This window comes from Miscanthus floridulus, chromosome 1, assembly GCF_019320115.1.
Source record: "Miscanthus floridulus cultivar M001 chromosome 1, ASM1932011v1, whole genome shotgun sequence".
Taxonomy (NCBI): domain Eukaryota; kingdom Viridiplantae; phylum Streptophyta; class Magnoliopsida; order Poales; family Poaceae; genus Miscanthus; species Miscanthus floridulus.
Window position 1 is genome coordinate 17,541,841 of NC_089580.1, and position 19,678 is coordinate 17,561,518.

At 42.7% G+C, this 19,678-nt stretch overlaps 1 pseudogene; it reads left to right on the plus strand.

Annotated features, from left to right (window-relative positions):
• The first annotated feature begins 4,752 nt into the window (after nt 1-4,752).
• LOC136474643 (mitogen-activated protein kinase kinase 9-like) lies at nt 4,753-18,705 on the plus strand (annotated as a pseudogene).
• The last annotated feature ends 973 nt before the right edge of the window (nt 18,706-19,678 follow it).

Sequence of the window (19,678 nt, forward strand, 5' to 3'; positions counted from 1 at the left end):
CACGGGACCCCGCACACCGTGTTAACCCCACCAATGAAGATGCCGAGGCTCGGTGGAGCTTCCACCCATGTCAATTGCCCACTAGCGCCACCACGGAGGCTCACCAGCGAGCTCGCCGTCGACAAGAGCACAGCCGTAGGAGAAACAAGGGAAAACTCCTCTCACCGGCCACCCGTGCATGCACCCGGTGCACATGGACCGCGCCTGAGAGAAGAAGGGTGGACTCGGTCCACCGTAGACCTATCTACGGTCCATGGACCAGCGCCTCTTGGTCCACCATGAGCCACGCTCATGCCCACAGCTGAAGACCACAGCCTAGTTGAGGCCCAAGGTTGTGACGTGGCTATGTCATAGCCGGCCACGTGTCCGGGTCAGCCCGGCCTAGACCGGCCCAACCCGAGCCCACTAGAGCCCGTTTGAGACCCGGCCCATGTTGACCATTGACCGGTCAACGTTGACCGTTGACTCGACCCCACATGTCAGTGGCACGGACACTCTGGACCCACATGTCAGATGCTGACGTCATGCTGATGTCACACGGGACCCACACGTTAGAAGCCAACACAGCCAGGGTGACGTCATGCTGACGTCATGATGACATCAGCTGCTGATGTCAGCAGCCCTAGCCCCACACAACAGTGACCCTAACCGTTGACCATAGACCGTTGACCGTTGACTCGCTGTTGACGGACGTTGACTTTGACCGGACCCACATGTCAGTGACCCAAGAGTCCCTAGACCCACCTGTCAGAACTGATGACGTTGCTGACGTCAGCTGGACCCCACCTGTCAGCTTAGAACTGAGACAATGACATCATGCTGACGTCAACATGCCACGTGGACCAGTCACTGCGTGACACGTGTCAGCCCAGATTAATTCAGCCTTTTCCATTTTCAGAAATAAATTAAACTTCAGAAATTCATAACTAAATCATACAACCTCAGAAAAATACAAAACCAGGACCAAAATTCATCTAAAATCGAGCTCTACGTAATGAACCCATGTTTGAGTGCATTTGACTCTTTTGAATTTTCATTGCTTCTTTATGCTATTCTATAGATGTCGCTAACGCGACTATAATGCGAATCGTTTGTAGACTCGGAGGAGAACTGGACGGACGAGGATCATGAGTACCATGAGGAGTACAGAGACGACTACACCGAAGGTGCCACATCCCACCCAACCTTGTAGCACCTATTACGCATGGCTAATATAGAACTGCTATTGCATTACTTTATTGTTGTAATCATATTGGGATAGGACTTGCATGGTAGTATATTTTCTTGATGGCCTTTACCTTGACGCAACCTTACCCCTGCTCACCCTGCTATTAGGCTAGACACACGCTTGCTGCTATATTGCTTATTACTTCTACTACGCTTGTACCACATTGATGCGTGGTGGAAACTAGGGTTAACTAGACTATGGGGAGAGTGCTACATGTGTGACTTGGGTGCATGGAGGGTAAGGGTTGTGTCGACCAAGTTGGAGTATATGACAAGCCTGGGGCAAGTCTTACCATGGGGTGCTACCTGGGCACCCCTATAGTGGATACCTGTGGTGGGTAAATGGTATATGAGGTGGTCCTGGGTGTGAACCTATGATGAGAGGAGCCCAGGATGGTGGTGCTGTGGTGGCACGGTGAATGGAAACCCTGATGAAGACATTCTGGCTCAGTCATCCCTAAGGACTTATTAGTACTCAGATTCACCGGGAAGCCTTACGTACCACTCGCCCTATATGGTGCGGGACGGCCGGACTACTTGGTAGGATATTGCCACTACTGCTAGGTTGATAGTGGACAGTGTAAGGAGGTACGGGGCACGGAGGATTTCCCCAACACCCTTCCGAGACTTCATGGAGTCCTTATGGACCCGGCTCATGACTCACAGTTTCAGCCACCTCAGACTAGACTTGGGGTGTACCAGGGCTAAATGGTAGAGTGGCATTATCCTAGGCTAGCAAGCGGTCGGAATCAGCCCAGTTGACGACGGTCAGTGAGGAAGGCGGATCTTGTGGTTATGTAAAACCTCTGCAGAGTGTATGGTTGATCGATCGATACATGTGCCGACTTGTCGGCTATGGGCTTTCCTGGGTTTCGCTTAAACTAGATAGAAGAGATGAGTCCTTCTTTTCTCCCCCTGTGAGAGAGTGTCGGTCGTAGCCAGGGGCTACGGGCCTTAAGACAGTGCTGAGAGGGAGTTGGCCTATCGACTGAGCGAGGGTATGGATACGGTATGGTGATGGTGGTGTATCGATTCCAGGATCAAAACCTAGCTCTGGGAAGGGAATGGGGTGGAATGTGTATGGGAATGGTGTTAAAACTTGACTATACTTTTATACATACTTGATATGCTAAATACATAGGAAACCCTAGCCTTATAGGTTCCTTTTGACTATATCCAACTTGCATCCAATTTCTACAAAGCAAATGCTCATAGGGTTGGGAGTGGCCAGCACAAATCGTACTGATAAATTTTGGCACACAGATTCTGCTGAGGAGTATAGCTCCGAGGAGTTTGACGGTTGAGGGGTTCGTGCCTACGCTCGAGTTTGGCGATCTTATCTTCAAGCTGTTCTGAGTGAATGCTACTTTTGATTCCGCCAATGCGGCGATGCAATAATTTATGTAATTTCGCACTATTTGTACTCTGATATTATCGTTGTATGGATGTGATATTCGACTGGAATTTGGGTAATATGATCTACAACGGTCTTATTACACTTCGGCGCTGTGGATTTCCCTTCGCGGAAATCGGGGTCGCTTCATAGGGGGTATGAACCTCATACCTAGATATAGCACGGAGCAAGAGAACTCCCACAGTTGGGGCTGGTCTCCTCCCAACCGGCGCAGCCTCCACCTCCCTAGAGAGGCGCGGAGGACGACGCGGCCGGGCACCAGACGACGGGCGGCGGCGTAGCGCGGCCAGGCAACTGAAGAACTGTGCGGCAGCGAGGAGGAGAGCGCAACACAGCAGCAGCGAGGAAGGGCGCGCGCGGCAGCGAGGATTTCGCCGCGACGAAGAGCCGGCGGCGCGGAGCGCGTTGGCAGCCGTCGCGGCTCAATGCGGCACCGTTCCTGCCTCCGTGGGTTTCCGTCCTCGTTTTGTTGGCGTGGGCTGAAAAGGTAGTGCTGGATGGATTGGGAACCCCTGTAGCCGTCAGATGGCAGCTGGAGGGTGGAGATTGAGATAACGTTACGTCGTAAAGTTGCTTCGTCAAGTTACTGAATCCGGCTCCAACTCTAAGTTCCTCAAATTTAGGAGGACTACGTATATACATATATTCACTTAGCTAATGAAGCTAAGGAATTTTGAAATGTTAATATCATTTATACAAAAAAAATAAATGAAATAACTAATTTAAATGTCACAAGCCACTCTCAGTGCTAGATTTCATGGCACTATTTTCAAGAGTTACTAGTAAAAATTGAAATAAAACCTGACCAATAGTGAATAGTTTCATTTTACATATTTAATTATTGTATGGTGTTATAAAATAAAACATTTCTAGTAAAGTTTCATTCAGTTTTCAATGCGTGTGGATAAAACAAAGCGACCCTAGTGGAGTTTCACTATTTTGAATGTGTTGGTAATGCACACTAGTAGATTTCATCTAGATGAAACTTATCTTCTCTCTCTCCTCATAATTCTCGTGCCATGTAATCATTTTTCTGATGTGTCATCTCATTAAATACAAATGAAACTTCCACTGAAGCTAGCCTCAACACAACCAGCCGCATGAAACTTGAGCCGAGTCGCACATTAGTATTAATGAAACATTAGTAGATAAATTAAGGCAATTGGCCAGCCGTAAAATAAATATTGAGGAAGGCACATTAGCCATTCTCTATGCAAAGTTTCATTATATGATTTCTAAGACTACCACATCATCTAGAGGTTGGGACTATTTGAATGAAATAGAATCTCTTAGTGCATACTCCATAGTTTCGTCTCACGGTTTTGCTACCGATAGCATTTAATTATGATGCACAAGATTTATTAGATGAAATAAAACTCTCTAACCCTTAATGCCAGATTCACACATTTCATAGTTTTGGAAACCGTGTACAACCAGTTCCATCCAGATAAAACCCATCTCTTCTCTTTGTTCCCAAATTTCTTATTCCATCATTGTTGCTTATGTGGCATGTCATTTAATAAATTTGAAGTATCTATAAAACCTCCACTGAGAATGACCTTATAATCCTTTAATCAATGCAAGGTAAAAGAAAAAATTCATAAATTCTATCATTAATTCATGCATGAATGAAGTATAAGGTTTGTATAGTACTTTGTTTAAACCGGGCTAGGTAATAACATTACATTGATTAATGTTAATAACACAACTATTTTTAATCATAAGCGTTGGAGTTCTCTAACAAATAACATTTGTAATTTTTGTACTACTAGTACTCACTCTGTCTCTGAAAGAATCAATTTCTAACCTAAAAATTTGTCTCTAAAAGAATCAATTTCTGAAGGTGAACGGTTCACGGATCCACATTAATCTCTCTTATAGCCTCGATCGCATTTAACATAACCTCTCTCTCCTGCGTTGCTATTAGATACTCCAAACAATACTACAGTGGTAAGCATTTGAGCTGGATAGCGGATGTGGCATTAGTTTTGCTTCAAATGATCAAATCTTGGACTCTTGGTGCTCAATCGTGCGGACTTCCGTAGTTCCGCCTGTTATATAAACAAAACAGCCCTTGCTTCCACTAAACACACATCGTCAAGCACTCGAAAATGGCAACGGCAAGAGAGAGAAGGCTGCCACAGCTAAACCTCACGCTCGACATGCCCTCGTGCTCCTCTCGATACCCTGCCTTGGCACCAATCGCTGCGCCGAAGCCGTCCACGTCCGTGGCACGGCACGGTGACTTCCGCCCATCTGATTTCGAGAGAGGCTCGCTATCCTAGGCCGTGGCAACGGCGGCACCGTATACAAGGTCTCTCACCGCGGCACGTCGGCGCTCTACGCGCTAAAGATCATTCACGGCCTCCGGTGACGTCTCGTTCCTCCTCGAGCTGATGGACGGCGGCTCGCTAGACTCGCTCGTCGTCGGTCACCGAGGCCTCCCGGAGGGAGCGGTGGCGGAGGTGGCGACGCAGGCATTGTTCGCTCTCGCCTACCTCCGCTCAGGCCGCGTCGTTCACCGTGACGTCAAGCCGGCGAACCTCCTAGTCAGCAGAGCCGGGCAGGTCAAGCTCGTGGACTTCGGCATCGCCAGTGTCGTCTCCCGAGCCGGCGAACACTGCGCCGCCTACGAGGGCACGCCGGCATACATGAGCCCCGAGCGCTTCGACACGGAGCGGCTGCAGGATGGCCACGCGTACCAGTACAGAACAAGCTGTACACCCGGTTGGAAAATCTCTTCAGTCCCAGTTTTTCAACCGGGAGCATGAATCCGAGACTAAATGGTCTCTTCTTTAGTCCTGGCATCTTTAGTTTTGGTTGGTAATACCAACCGGAGCTAAAGAGGAGTCCCGGCAAATCGGGACTAAAGTTTTTTTTGTTTCTATTTTTAATTGATGATTCATTTTGGTTTTCGAATAGGTTTTCGAATACGCATTCTACACTGCTAATAATATACGTATTCTACACGCTTATAATGTTCGAATATTTTGTATAAACTAAAGTATGAAACTAACGTATATATTACATGCATATACATATATTATATGTTATTTTATGTACATATAATATGTATATATATATTACAAATAAAGCATGCATTGTATATTCTATCATATCCTTGGAATAACAAATTCACTCTATCTAGTTTGGCTTTCATGTTTCGTCCATGTCATTGTAGAACTCGTCGGCGGGGTTTGACCTAGTCATTAAGAAATCCTGCTACGATCTCTTGAATTACTTTCAGTTGGTCACGTCGTATGACTTTTTTCTTCAACCACAGAGTCTTCAATAAAAGTTAAAAAAAAAGTATTAATATATATATATATATATATATATATATATATGTGTGTGTGTTGGTCACGTGATTACTTATATATGAGCAATAAAAGAAATTGTGAATATATGAATATATTTATATAACGTACTTTACGTACTTTGAGAATCTCTTTAGGAGTTCTTTTTTAGTATGTCATGATGAACTTGCAAACATAATATCCGCAGTAGTTGGTCCCCTGTTCTTGTCTCAGAACTTACTTTTACGAGAAAAAAGATCCGGTAAATTAAAAACATGTATAGTGTTAATTGAATTATATATATAAATATAGCTAGTACTTACTTTATGTGCGATTATATCCAGTGACGTTTTGTAATGTTTCATGTGGTATTCCTCAATGAAACTTTTTTAAACACTACGCCCAATAAAATAAAAAATTAATTTGATATTTAATAATTATTGCAGTTAAGAGATCGAGGTATATATAGTTGCTAGAGAGACCAAATTACCCTTGAATAATATCTATCATGTCTTGGTACTCTGTTTGCTCTTTTCTTAACAAGTCTAAAATGCTCAACCGACTATTGGCCATATCGATGACTATCAATATCCAGTGATTGTTGCATATGTTTTTATACACAAATATAATCGACATTAACTAGAGTCAACATATATATATATATATGAGAGATAGTTTAGCTAGTAAGCAAATAATTGAATAAATGTCCATATGATCGACATTAATTATTTAACACTCACTTGAAGTTGTAGGGGAATAGTATATCCTTGTTTTGTTGGTTCACTAAGAACCTCATGAGATTTTTCGCGAGTTTAGCTTTCCATTCAGACGGGGAATTAGGGTGTTTAAATACGACATTTGGATTAACGAAACCAACATCATTATCCTTTCTCTTTCTGAGTTCTGTCATCTCATATCTGCATATATAAAAATATAGTGTGAGGATATATAATTTATATATATACATGTAGCTTTATATATATATATTTTAATAGTAGAAAATAATCACACTTACAGACAATAGCAGCTAATGAGACTTTCATCAAGAGAGTCCAGATGACATAGTTGATGTAATTCTAAAAATTTGACATATATAACGTCATCGTCATGGAAGTAATGTTGGTTTCTAACTCTGACAGAAACAAAGGTCGTCTCTTCCCGTTCACACGTCGTCATGTACCACTTGTTTAGCAGGTACATTTGCGTACCCAGTTCATCTAAGGCCTTAGGATTGTATAGACTCTTTCCATGTTCAAATTTCTTCCAATGATCTACTTTCGGAGCAGATGGTCCTTCAGCAAGCACTTGGGCAAGGTCCAAACCAGTATCCTCGTAAAACCAAACCAGGTCCTCAAAATCGATGTCTAGTAAGTCTAAGTTTGAACCATATTCATTACGAATAACAAGAGGGGGGCTGATTGTTGCGATTGTTGTCCAAGTTGTGCAACATCTTTCCCTGCTCTAGTCTTTTTCTATGCTGTCTCAAATGACTTGGTGAGAGAGTGGTCATAGTTCGATTTTAGCAGGGTCTTTCGAGATTCCTGTTTTTTCTGGTTCACCTTCTTTCTTAGAAGATCTAGAGGTAGGTAGAAGTACGGTTTCTTCGGGTTCTCCCTCGTTTCTCGTTGCTTTCTTACTTTTTCGAAGAAACTGTTCATATCTTTTTGTACTGCAGCATTTAATTCCTTTTCACTTTTCTCGTAAGATAGTTTTTGTGGAATAACTGGATTAGAGGAGGCTTTCTTCTTTGCCAGCTGGTGGGCCAACGGCTTCGTTTACGGGGCAGACCTCTTAGGAGCTGGCTGCTTCTTGATCATCAAGGGAGGCGGGGCAACCGTTGGAGACCTCTTTGGAGGCGTTGGAGACCTCCTTGGAGGTGGCGGCGGTGGCGGCGTTACATAATCATTGCCCAAAGCACTATGATGATCTGGAGATTGAATAATTGGACTTAGGTTGGTGGAGGCCCTGCTGTGTGAGTATAAAAAAATAATTAGGTATAAAAAATTGTTATTATTAATCATGCATGTCAATAGAAAATTAGTAAAAAAATTGTTTCGTTCACTTTTGTCCGCACCTATTGTCTGGCAGTTGAGGAAGCGGCGGTGGACTAGAGACCCCTAGAATAACGATGTAGCACTTGCGCCATAGTATGAATGTCTTCTCTGCTTCTCCTAGAGTCTTTTCCCCATCACCTCCTGTAATGTCAAGAGCCAGATCACTAAAATCTTTGTTAACTCTATCCACTGAGACGTTAACATATTCAGGTGGTATTATTGCTATATGGATTCTTAGTGTTTTGGTAGGATCTAGAGGAAAAAAAACACCAAGAGCCACCATGATTGTGGCATTCTCTTTTGAAATATGTAGCTCATATGATGTAAATGGTACAGTGATGTCACCCACAAGGAAACGTAGCATTGCGTTATCTTGATTTGGCAACTCCGTGGAAGCGCAGCTGCTTTTCAACTGATCAGGGGGGCTAATATTAATATTGATTCCTGGATCTGATGCCTGCCTTTGGGCACTCATTGCTATTTGCACTTGCTTTATGATTTTCTCCTGCATTCTAGCTTGCATGTCTTTTTCGCGCTCCTGTGCTTGAAGCAACGCCTTCCATGACTCATGAACATATTTCTCCAACCTACTGATCTGCGCTGTTTTCTCATCCTTCCTTCGCTGCCGGCTTCTGTAGGTATCTCTGTCGTTAGAGAAACCATGCTCCCAAGAAATGTTCTGTCCTAAACCTCTCGTTTGGCCACTATATTCAGCAGTCCTGATGGCATACGTCAGTTCATTCTTCTCTTTATTGGACCTGAACGCACCAATAGCTTTAGCTTGTAAAGCATAAGAAAATCTTTGTGTTGCTCTTTTGAGTTTTGGGCCATGAACCAACTTCTCGGTCTCTAGGTCCAGTCTCCCCCCATGAGCGAAAAACCAATTCTTCGCGCGTTTAGGTCAATTGAGTGATTCTGGTGTGATACGCTTGGCAAGAATATTCGCTTCTATTTTTTCCCTCTTGGGAATGGCAGTCGCGTAGCCACCTGATCCTATGCCATAGTGGTATACCTTCTGTTGGGCATTCTCTTGGTTCCTTCTCACCCGTTCCTCACTCTCTTCCGATGTCTTATACTGTACAAAATCATTTCAGTAGGGCCTCAACTTCACGAGCGGACCCCTAGTATTGAAATTGGGTGTTATGTTCTTCTTGACGTATTTTATGTATAGGGATTTCTTCCAAGTCTGGAATTATGTGGCCATCTTCTTCATAGCCCATTTTTGAACTAGCTCCTTCAATTCATCATCGTTGATATCATCATAATCATCCGCTTGCAACGTGAAATGTTGAAGGATATCATCCCAAATTAAATTTTTATCAAGATCAGAGATAAAACTAACATGAGGCTCGTTGATCTTTTGCTTCCATTCATGGACACTAATCAGAAATTTGTCCCTTATAAGGTACCCACAGTATTGCATGAATTTCCTTGTATGTGGATTAAGTGGTTCGCTTGTCTCGATATTGAATTCTGATATTATGTAGTGGCCCTCCAATGGCTTTTTCGGGCCTCGAATATTTTTGTTTTTCGCCGTTGTGGTCGTTGATCCAGAGGGCTACGTATAAAAAAGAATAAATAAATATCATGTGTACACATAATAGATGATAGATATTCAAATATATATATATATATATAATATTCAAATATATATATAAATATATATACCTCGCCAGTATTTTCTTACACAATATTTTCTTGCTTATTTTCAAGAGCCAGGTATTGACTTCCGTCATCTACATCCTGCTGGTCACCATCGACAAATTGAGTGTCGGTGTTGATAATATCCATCATTTCTTCGTCCATATTGTCTCTCGGGTCAGCCATCTAGTTTTTACACCACTAGATATATCTATAAAAAATAAAAACCATAGTCGAGTCATGTGCTTAAAATTAATTAAATAATTACACTCGAAATTCAAGTCTCCAAAGCATAACTTTGATTTATTATTTTTTAGAAATATTTATTGGCAAGTGATATATATAACAATATAAATTTAAAACTCTCTAATATGTATAACAAATATAGATATATAACAATACAAATTTATAACTCTCTAATATGCATGTATAACAAATTTATATATATAACAATATAAATTTATAACTCTAATATATATGTATAACAAATTTAGCTATATTACAATATAAATTTATAACTCTCTAATATAGATGTATAACAAATTTATATATATAAAAATACAAATTTATAACTTTCTAATATATATATATAACAAATTTATATATATAACAAATTTATATTTATAACAAATTTATATATATAACAAATTTATATATATTAATACATAGTACGGGCCAGCGGCGTTGGTGGCGCAAGGGGCGACCGTCGTGGAGGAGGCGCACAGCAAGGTTCTACGGCGGCGTTGGTGGCGCGCGGGCGGCCAGTGTTGGGGCGGTCGGCCGGCCATCACAGAGGAGGCGCACGGGGTTCTGCGACGGCGGGAGCCGCGTGGCGTCGAAGAGGTGGCCACGGGCGACGGTGGCGATGGACGATGAAGACGAACAGTGAGGAGGAAGAATAAATGGCCACCTTATGTAGGGGAGGGACCTTTAGTTCCGGCTCCTATAAACGCCCGGGACGAAAAGACCATTAGTTCTGGCTGGTAATACCAGCCAGGACTAAAAGTATTATCTTTAGTCCCGGCTGGTATTACGAGTCAGGACTAAAGGTGTATTTTGGCGGGCCGTAAAAAATGCAGCCCACCTTTAGTTCCGGGTGGTAGATCTACCCGGAACTAAAGTTGGACTGCAGTTTCACTTCCCGCCCGTTTCAAGCTCTATTTATTTTTTTATATATTTTTTCTATAAAATATTAAAGTCTTGTTAATTGCATAGTAAATTAAATACAAGGCATAAAATTGTTTTAAAAGAATATGGATTTACTTTTGCTTTATTGCACACAGAAAAATTGTGTGACCTAAAGTTTTGTATTTTTTCTTATAAATATTGAAACATAATGTAATTAATAATTACTATTTTGTTAATGCAAAAATGTAGTGTTTAATTTAAATCATTAAAACTTTTGTTTTTGATTGAAAATTTGTTTTCATATCATTTTAACGTAAATCTTTTCATTTTTCATCACTCATTGTCCAAAAAGTGACATGTAAATTCCATCATCAAACATAAATTTAATCTGAACATAGAAAAAAAAGAAACACCTAATAAACATCTCTGAATTCACAATTATTACATAATACCTCTAATACACACTATTAAACATCACTATATATATCAAGCGGGCACAGTAGTGAACTTCTTCTTAACATATATCCCTTGGTTATGATCGTGCCGTAATCATAGAGTGTCCTTATCATTTAGCTAGATGCTTGGGTCTTTGTTCACTATGAAAGATGGAATTCGGTCATCCTTTTCATAATCTTCTGATATGTCTGACTTATCTACAATTCCAACGATGTTTCTTTTTCTTAAAAGAACTATGTGGCGTTTTGGCTCATTGATTGAGTCGTTGTTGTTTTTCTCTCTCTTTGGTTTTGTAGACATATTCTTGACATAGAACACCTGATTCACATCCTTAGCAAGGACGAATGGTTCGTCTTTGTACCCAATATTGTTAAGGTCCATGGTTGTCATTCTATACTGGTTGTCAACTGCTACCCCGCCTCTAGTTGCCTTTACCCATTGGTACTTGAACAAAGGTACCTTCAAAGTAGGTGCATAGTTTAGTTTCTATATCTTCTCTATGTGGCCATAATATGTTTGCTTATTTCCATTAGGGTCGGTGGCATCTATGCGGACACCACTATTTTGGTTGGTGCTCCTTTTATCTTGGGCTACTATGTAAAATATATTCTCATTTATCTCGTACCCTTTGTATGTGAGGATATGCCACAATGACTGCCTAGCCAATAAATACAGTTGCTCATCAATACTCTTATCACCATGACATTCTTTTCACAGCCAGTCGCTGAAAGTTTCCATGTGCTGACGCGTAATCCAAGCTTCAGACTTCTCTGAAAACTCGGATCGAAGCAACTTTTTATATGTCTCGATATACGGATCTATCAAGGAGGAGTTTTGCAGAACTGTGTAGTGTGCTTTATTAAAATAATTATCATGCGTATCAATATATGGTTTCTTCCCTAGTGTCCCCTTTCCACTTAGTCTCCCCTTGTGTCGTGATTCAGGAACACCAATTAGGTCAAGGTCAGGAATAAAGTCAACATAAAACTCAATGACCTCATCTGTTTTATAGCCCTTAGCGATGCTTCCTTCTGGCCGAGCACGGTTGTGAATATATTTCTTTAGGACTCTCATGAACCTCTCAAAGGGGAACATGTTGTGCAGAAACACAGGACCGAGAATGTTAATCTCCTTGACCAGGTGAACTAGGAGGTGTGTCATGATATTAAAGAAGGAAGGAGGAAACACCAACTCAAAGCTGACAAGACATTGAACCACATCATTCTGTAGTTTAGCTAGATCCATTGGATCAATTGCCTTATGAGAAATTGCATTGAGGAATACACATAGCTTCATGGTGGCTAGACATACATTTGAAGGTAGAATTCCTCTTAATGCAACTAGAAGCAATTACGTCATAAGCACATGGTAGTCATGGGAGTTTAAGTTTAGGAATTTCTTCTCTGGCACATTTATTATACCCTTTATATTCGAGGAGAATCCAGATGGTACCTTAATGCTTGCTAGGCATTCAAACATGCTTTTCTTCTCTTCTTTGTTAAGAGTGTAGCTGGCAGGACTTAAGTAATGACGTCCATCATCTGTCTTCTCTGAATGCAGGTTGTCTCGTTCTTTCAAACACCGCAGGTCCTGTCGTGCTTGAAGTGTGTCCTTAGGCTTCCCATACACACCCATAAAGCCTAGCAGGCTCACACAAAGATTCTTCATTAGGTACATCACGTCGATCGCGTTATAGACCTTTAGGACTTGCCAATAGGGCAGCTCCCAAAATATGGACTTCTTCTTCTACATGGGTGCATGACCGTCGACATCGTTTGGAATAGATTCGCTGCCATATGCCTTTCCAAATACTACTTTCACATCCTTGATCATATTGAGTACATCCTTACCAGTTCGGTTGCTCGGCTTGGTTTGGTGGTCTGCCTTACCTTTAAAATGCTTGCCTTTCTTTCTTAGGGGGTGATTCATAGAAAGAAATTGATGATGGCTAAGGTACATGACCTTTTGATATTTTTTCAAGAATATACCTTTAATGTCACCGAAATAGTGCATGCATGCATTATATCCCTTGTTTGATTGTCCTAAAAGAGTACTTAGAGCAAGTCAATCATTGATTATTACGAACAACAATGCTCGTAGGTCAAAGTGCTCCTGTTTGTGCTCATCCCACATACGTACACCTGGTCTGTTCTACAAAAGTAGAAGTTCTTCAACTAGTGGCCTCAGGTACACATCGATGTCGTTGCCAGGTTGCCTTGGGCCTTGGTTGAGCACTGGCATCATAATAAACTTACGCTTCATGCATAACCATGGAGGAAGGTTGTAGATACATAGAGTAACAGACCAAATGCTATGACTACTGCTCTACTCCCCGAAAGGATTTATACCATCCGTACTTAAAGCAAACCTTAAGTTTCTTGCGTCATTTGCAAACTCTAGGAATTCTCTATCGATTGCTCTCCACTGGGACCCATCAGTAGGGTGTCTCAACATATTGTCTACCTTACGGTCTTCTTTATACCATCGTAATAACTTTGTATGGTCTTTGTTTCTTAACAGACGTTTCAAGCATGGTATTATAGGAGCATACCACATAATCTTAGCAGGGATTTTCTTCGTGGGGCGTTCGTCCTCAACATCACCAGGTGAAGGGTCGAGATGGCGACTAGAGGGGGGGTGGATAGTCTTTTCTAAAATTAATCACGTTGGCTAACTGATATAAGTGCAGAATTAAAACTATCGGTCTAGCCAAAACTATACCCCACTATTTATGTTTACTAGCACCTTGCAAAGATAACAATTATGCAACAAAGGTGCCGGGCTAGTTAGAGCTCTCCTAAACAATTCTCAGAGCAAAGTTACACAAACCTATGCCACTAGTACTTTAAGCAACAAGGGAGCTCGTACACATGCTAGTAAGCAAAAGCACAAAGCTAACGATGCTCACTAGCAATGCTCAATAACAAGGCAACCAATGCCTAATTAGAGAGCGCAAATACTTAGCTACACAAACTAAGCAATGTGACTAACAAGGTTACTAAAACCAAATTAGTCACGCAAGGGAGCTACTTCTATGCTACACAAGCAAGAAGGTAATTAGCAAGCTACACAAGCTATCTAATTACAAGAGCAACTATACAAGCTTAATATGTATAAAAGTAATTGCAAGCTTGTGTAACGGGGATGCAAACCAACGGGAAGAATAAGGTTGACACGATGATTTTTCTCCCGAGGTTCACGTGTTTGCCAACACGCTAGTCTCCGTTGTGTCGACCGCTCACTTGGTGGTTCGGTGGCTAATTAGCATCACCCGCTAAGCCCGCACGTCGGGTGCCGCAAGAACCTACCCCTTGAGTGAGGGTAGCTCAATGACACGCTTTACTAGAGTTGCTCTTCACGACTCCCGCGGGGCGAGCACAATGCCCCTCACAAGCACTTCTTTGGAGCGCCGCACAAGCTTCTTGCGCGCTTCGACGGAGACCACCACCAAGCCGTCTAGGAGGTGGCAACCTCCAAGAGTAACAAGCACCACCGGCTTGCAACTTGATCACCTAGTGCCACTCGATGCAACCTCACGATGTAATCGCACTAGAATCGCTCACTCACACAATCGAATGATCACTATCAAGTATGTGTGTGATGGAGGGCTCCCAAGCACTCATAAGCATGGACACTAAGTCCCTTGAGGTGCTCTCCCCAGCCATGGCCGAGGGCCACTTCTATTTATAGCCCCAAGGGCTAAACTAGCCGTTACCCCTTCACTGGGCAACGGTCGGGCCGACCAGACGCTCCGGTCGTGTTGACCGGACGCTGGACCTCAGCGTCCGGTCGTCCACAGACGACCATGTGTCCCGGTTCCAACGGTCACTTGACCTGACCGGACGCTCCAGCTTCAACTGACCGGACGCTGGACCCTCAGCGTCCGGTCGTTTCTAGTAAGCTCCCGAGCATGACTGGACGCGTCCGGTCGAACGCGATCGGACGCAGCCAGCGTCCGGTCACATTCCAGCTACTGCTACACTCCACATCAGTGCGACCGGACGCAGCCTGCCAGCGTCTGGTGTATTCAGATCCAGCGTCCGGTCAGTTGACCGACGCCAGCATCTTCTCCATTCTCTTCACCCTTGCTCAAGTGTGCTAACCACAAGAATTTGCATCCGGCGCAATAGAAAATAGACATTCCATTTTCCCAAAAGCACCGAATCCCAAACCCATCTCAACCCTGCAAACACCACCGCCTTTGTAAATGTGCCAACACCACCAAGTGTACACCACCATGTGTATGTGTGTTACCATTTTCACAATCATTTCCCAAAGGATGTTAGCCACTCAACTTGCCACGCCACTCGATCCTAGCGACAATGCAAAGTTAGATTACTCGAGTGGCACTAGATGACCGATATGCAAACAAGTTTGCCCCTCTTGATAGTACGGCCATCTATCCTAAACCCGGTCATAAACTTCTCTACACACCTATGACCGGTGAAATGAAATGCCCTAGGTTATACCTTTGCCTTGCGCATTCCATTCCATCTCCTCCAATGTTGATGCAACACATGCATCAACACGATCAACAATGATATGATTCACTTCATATCATCACATGATCATATTGGTTCATCGATCTTGACTCTACTTGCTCTTCACCGTTGCCATCGTCCATTGGCGCCAAGTCTTGCTCAAGCTTCACCGCCACGCGGTCCATCACTCCAAAGCCTTCGACTTGCCCTTCACGCTTGCAACCGGTCCATCAAGCCAAGTCTTGTCTTGATCTTCTCCACCTTGATCACATGACTCAATGTCATGTCTCATGTGCATTTAAGCTCCTTCATCATCACATGTGTGAGCTTTGCAACATCTCCAAGCCATTTTCACCTTCATGGCATATGTTGCTCACACATATGTACCTGTGGACTAATCACATGTGTATCTCACATAAACACAATTAGTCCACCTAAGTTGTCACTCAATTACCAAAACCAAACAAGGACCTTTCACCAGGGTCATCTCGTCTGATCTTATACCGCGATGCATGACATACCGGACATACATCCAACTTCTCATACTCCTCGCCACGATAGAGGATGCAGTCATTAGGACATGCATGTATCTTTTAGATTTCTAATCTTAAAAGACAGACTACTTGTTTTGCTTCATACGTAGTGGTGGGCAATTCGTTATCATTCGGAAGCATCTTCTTTTAAATTTTCAGTAACTCTCCAAATCCCTTGTTAGATATACCATTCTTTGCCTTCCATTGCAGCAATTCTAGTGTGGTACCCAACTTTTTTTTGTCTCGCATCACAAGTTGAGTATAGCAATTTCTTGTGATCCTCTAGCATGCACTCGAACTTGATCTTCTCATTTTTCACTTTTGCATTCTCTTTGTGCATCACGAATGGTCTGACCAAGATCATCAACGGGCTCATCTTTTGTCCCTACCTCTTCTTTAGCTTCCCCCATTGCAGTATTATTAAAGACACCATATTCAACAATAATGTCATCATCGTCTCATTGTTCTTCTTCACCTTCTTCCATTACAACCCCTGTTTCTTCATGCTTCGTCCAACAAATATAGTTTGACATAAAACCCGACTTAAACAAGTGTGAATGAAGACTACTTGAGCTAACATATTCCTTTAAATTCTTACATATGACACATGGGCAGCATATGAAACCATCGCGTTTGTTTACCTCGGCCACACGTAAGAAAGATTGCACGCTCTCAATGAACTCTTAGGAGCGGCGATCAGCATTGTACATCCAATGTTGGCTCATCTGTATTACATGGCATACATACCATATTAAAACCTAGAACATAATTAGTTAATTATACGATATGTATGTCACCACACAAGGAATTAATTTATGAAAGTCTCGCTACAATGTAGACAATCCCAACTACCACTAAAAAACTAAAGCTAAAATGCACTTCAGCAGCATAAGGATTTCACGATCAATCTCAACTAAAATAGACAGATCATACGTTTGTTCAACATCTATGGGCTTCTTCCGCAGGATCACTGCCTCATCAGCCGTCGTAGCCGCCTGTGCAAAAGAGTTTTGCATGTGTTCAACATACTCTTCCTCCCAGTACCAGCCTGAACATCCAGTGTCATCCCACTAAAATTAAAACAAAAAATTAGAACTTTAATCATAATTATCATGAAAATAAGTATAAATTAACCATAATCATCAAATACGATAAAATAACTCACATTGCGATCCGAATACTTGTAGAAGATACGGCCCTTGTTGGGACACTCCTTTCTCACCCGGTACTCCATCATAATCTTCTCCTCACACTTACCGCATGCAATAAGAGGGAGGTCCGGCCCCAGTCGCTTTGAAACCCGATGAGAGACCGAGGACCCAAAAGCAGTTGTCATCTACTCTCTATACTCATTTTTAATATAATATAAATTTCTCATTTTATAAACAAATAAAATTAAAAAAACTCTAAAATTCTCTATATCTCTAAACCATGAAGTGTGCTATGCATGCTAGAAATGAAAGCTGAATACTAGTTTTGAATAACTACTTTAACCTTCCTTCATCCAAATATACAAACTTTAAAGTGATTTTGAGCTTAAATGGCTTATAAATAAAAAAATGCACCATAAAAAACCACATATATGTAGTCCACAAAATGAGATATGATATTGGTGAAACATGAGAGTATAAAGTTGATAATCTTTACAACCGAAGAATCGATGCAGGAATCGAAGAAATCTTGTGATTACCGGCGATGAGGAAGAAGAGAGGCCGACGATGAAGCAAGAACACTAAGCTCGAAGTAAGCTCGGAGAGGAAGGAGTATATAGGAGGGGATCTTTAGTCTCGGTTGAAGACAGCAACCGGGACTAAAGGTCCCTTTCTAGTTTCGGACGGAGCCTCCAGCCGAAAGTAAACTTTTATTCTCGGTTGGATAAACCAACCAGGAGTAAAAGTTGACCTTTAGTCCTGGTTGATAGCTCCAACTGGGACTAAAGGTCCCCTATAGCAAAAGTCTGCTGCAGTAACCGTTGGGCATAGAGGTCCCCTGCAGTAAAAGCCTGCTGCAGTAACCGTTGGGCATAGACCTTTAGTCCCGGTTGGAGCTACCAACCGGAAATAAAAAAATCTCTAATTTCGAACATAAAAAAAATTCCGAAACTAAAGCCAAATTTCGAAGTGGATCAAAAGTCGTTTTTGTATGGGCGGACCGAGCCGACCCCTATGCCGCCGACGTGTGGAGCCTCGGGGTGACCATCATGGAGCTAGCCATGGGGCGGTACCGCTGTTTCCGCCAGGGCAGACGCCAAGCTGGCCTGCTCTCATGTGGGTCATCTGCTTCGGCGAGCCGCCTACCCTGCCGGACGGCGCAGCGTCGCCGGAGCTCAGGGGTTTCGTGGCCGCGTGCTTGCAAAAGGACCACCGCAAGAGGGCGACTGTCGTGGAGCTTCTCGCGCACCCTTTCGTCGCCGGGAGGGACATGGCGACGTCGAGACGTGCTCTCCGCGAGGTCATTGAGCTTCGGTGTTCATAACAACGTCGAAAAATAAAATAGATTTGAGGGATGGTTCTATGGAGCAACAGCTGGGGGGATGAAAACAGTGAGTCCATTAACATGAGAAACATGGGTACTCTAGTCACGCCTATTGCGGCTTTTCATCCAGAAATTGGTCTGGTGCAGGGGGGAAACATTGTATAATTCCCAGATCTTTCTAAGGATCGGCTGATGGCTAATCAGCAAACAAAAGTAGGGGGAGACGAGGGTTCTGTGGAAATGCCTGTCAATGTTGCTGATGGGGATAATACCTTGAGATCCGATAATGAGCGACAAATCGTTGTGCATGGTCTGGATGGGAGCTACCTTATGTACAAGAACAAATGGCCAAAATTGACCCTTCCTTGGCAATAGAGACTGATCCAACTGAGGCTTTAACCCAAGAAGAGTCACTGATTTCGGGGGCCAACAAAGGTGGGGGTCTGGACAGTTCTGACATCAGTAAAGGGGTTTCACATCATTTTGATGTTTTTGAAGCCGAAGATATGATGGACTCTCAGTCAGTGCTCAGTAAGGACTCGGATCTGAAAAGGAAACTGCTGGGTGGCAATTGTCTAAGTCTAAGAAGAAGAGGAAGGGTACCAGGAAGCAAGTTATGGTGGCTACAAGAACTAGCAGTAGGGTCCCTAGGGACGGGATTCCGATTGCTACCAAAGCTGCTAACAGGATCAAAGCCTTGAACGACACAGCAGGTACTTCTTCTAAGAACCCTTTTACGATTTTAAATAATACCTCTAATGATGCTCCGGGAAAAGTCATTATTGATTTAGATATAGAAGTAGAGGATCTAGAGGAACAATTAGATGTTTTCAGGGTTGAGGAGAATGCTAGGGCAGCTATTGCTGAAGCTAATTACAAAAGTTTTCTTGAGAAACAAAAATTTAGGGATGCCCCTCAAAATGATGAACAGTTAACTGATTTGACCATGGAGGTCATTTCCAATATTCAAAGG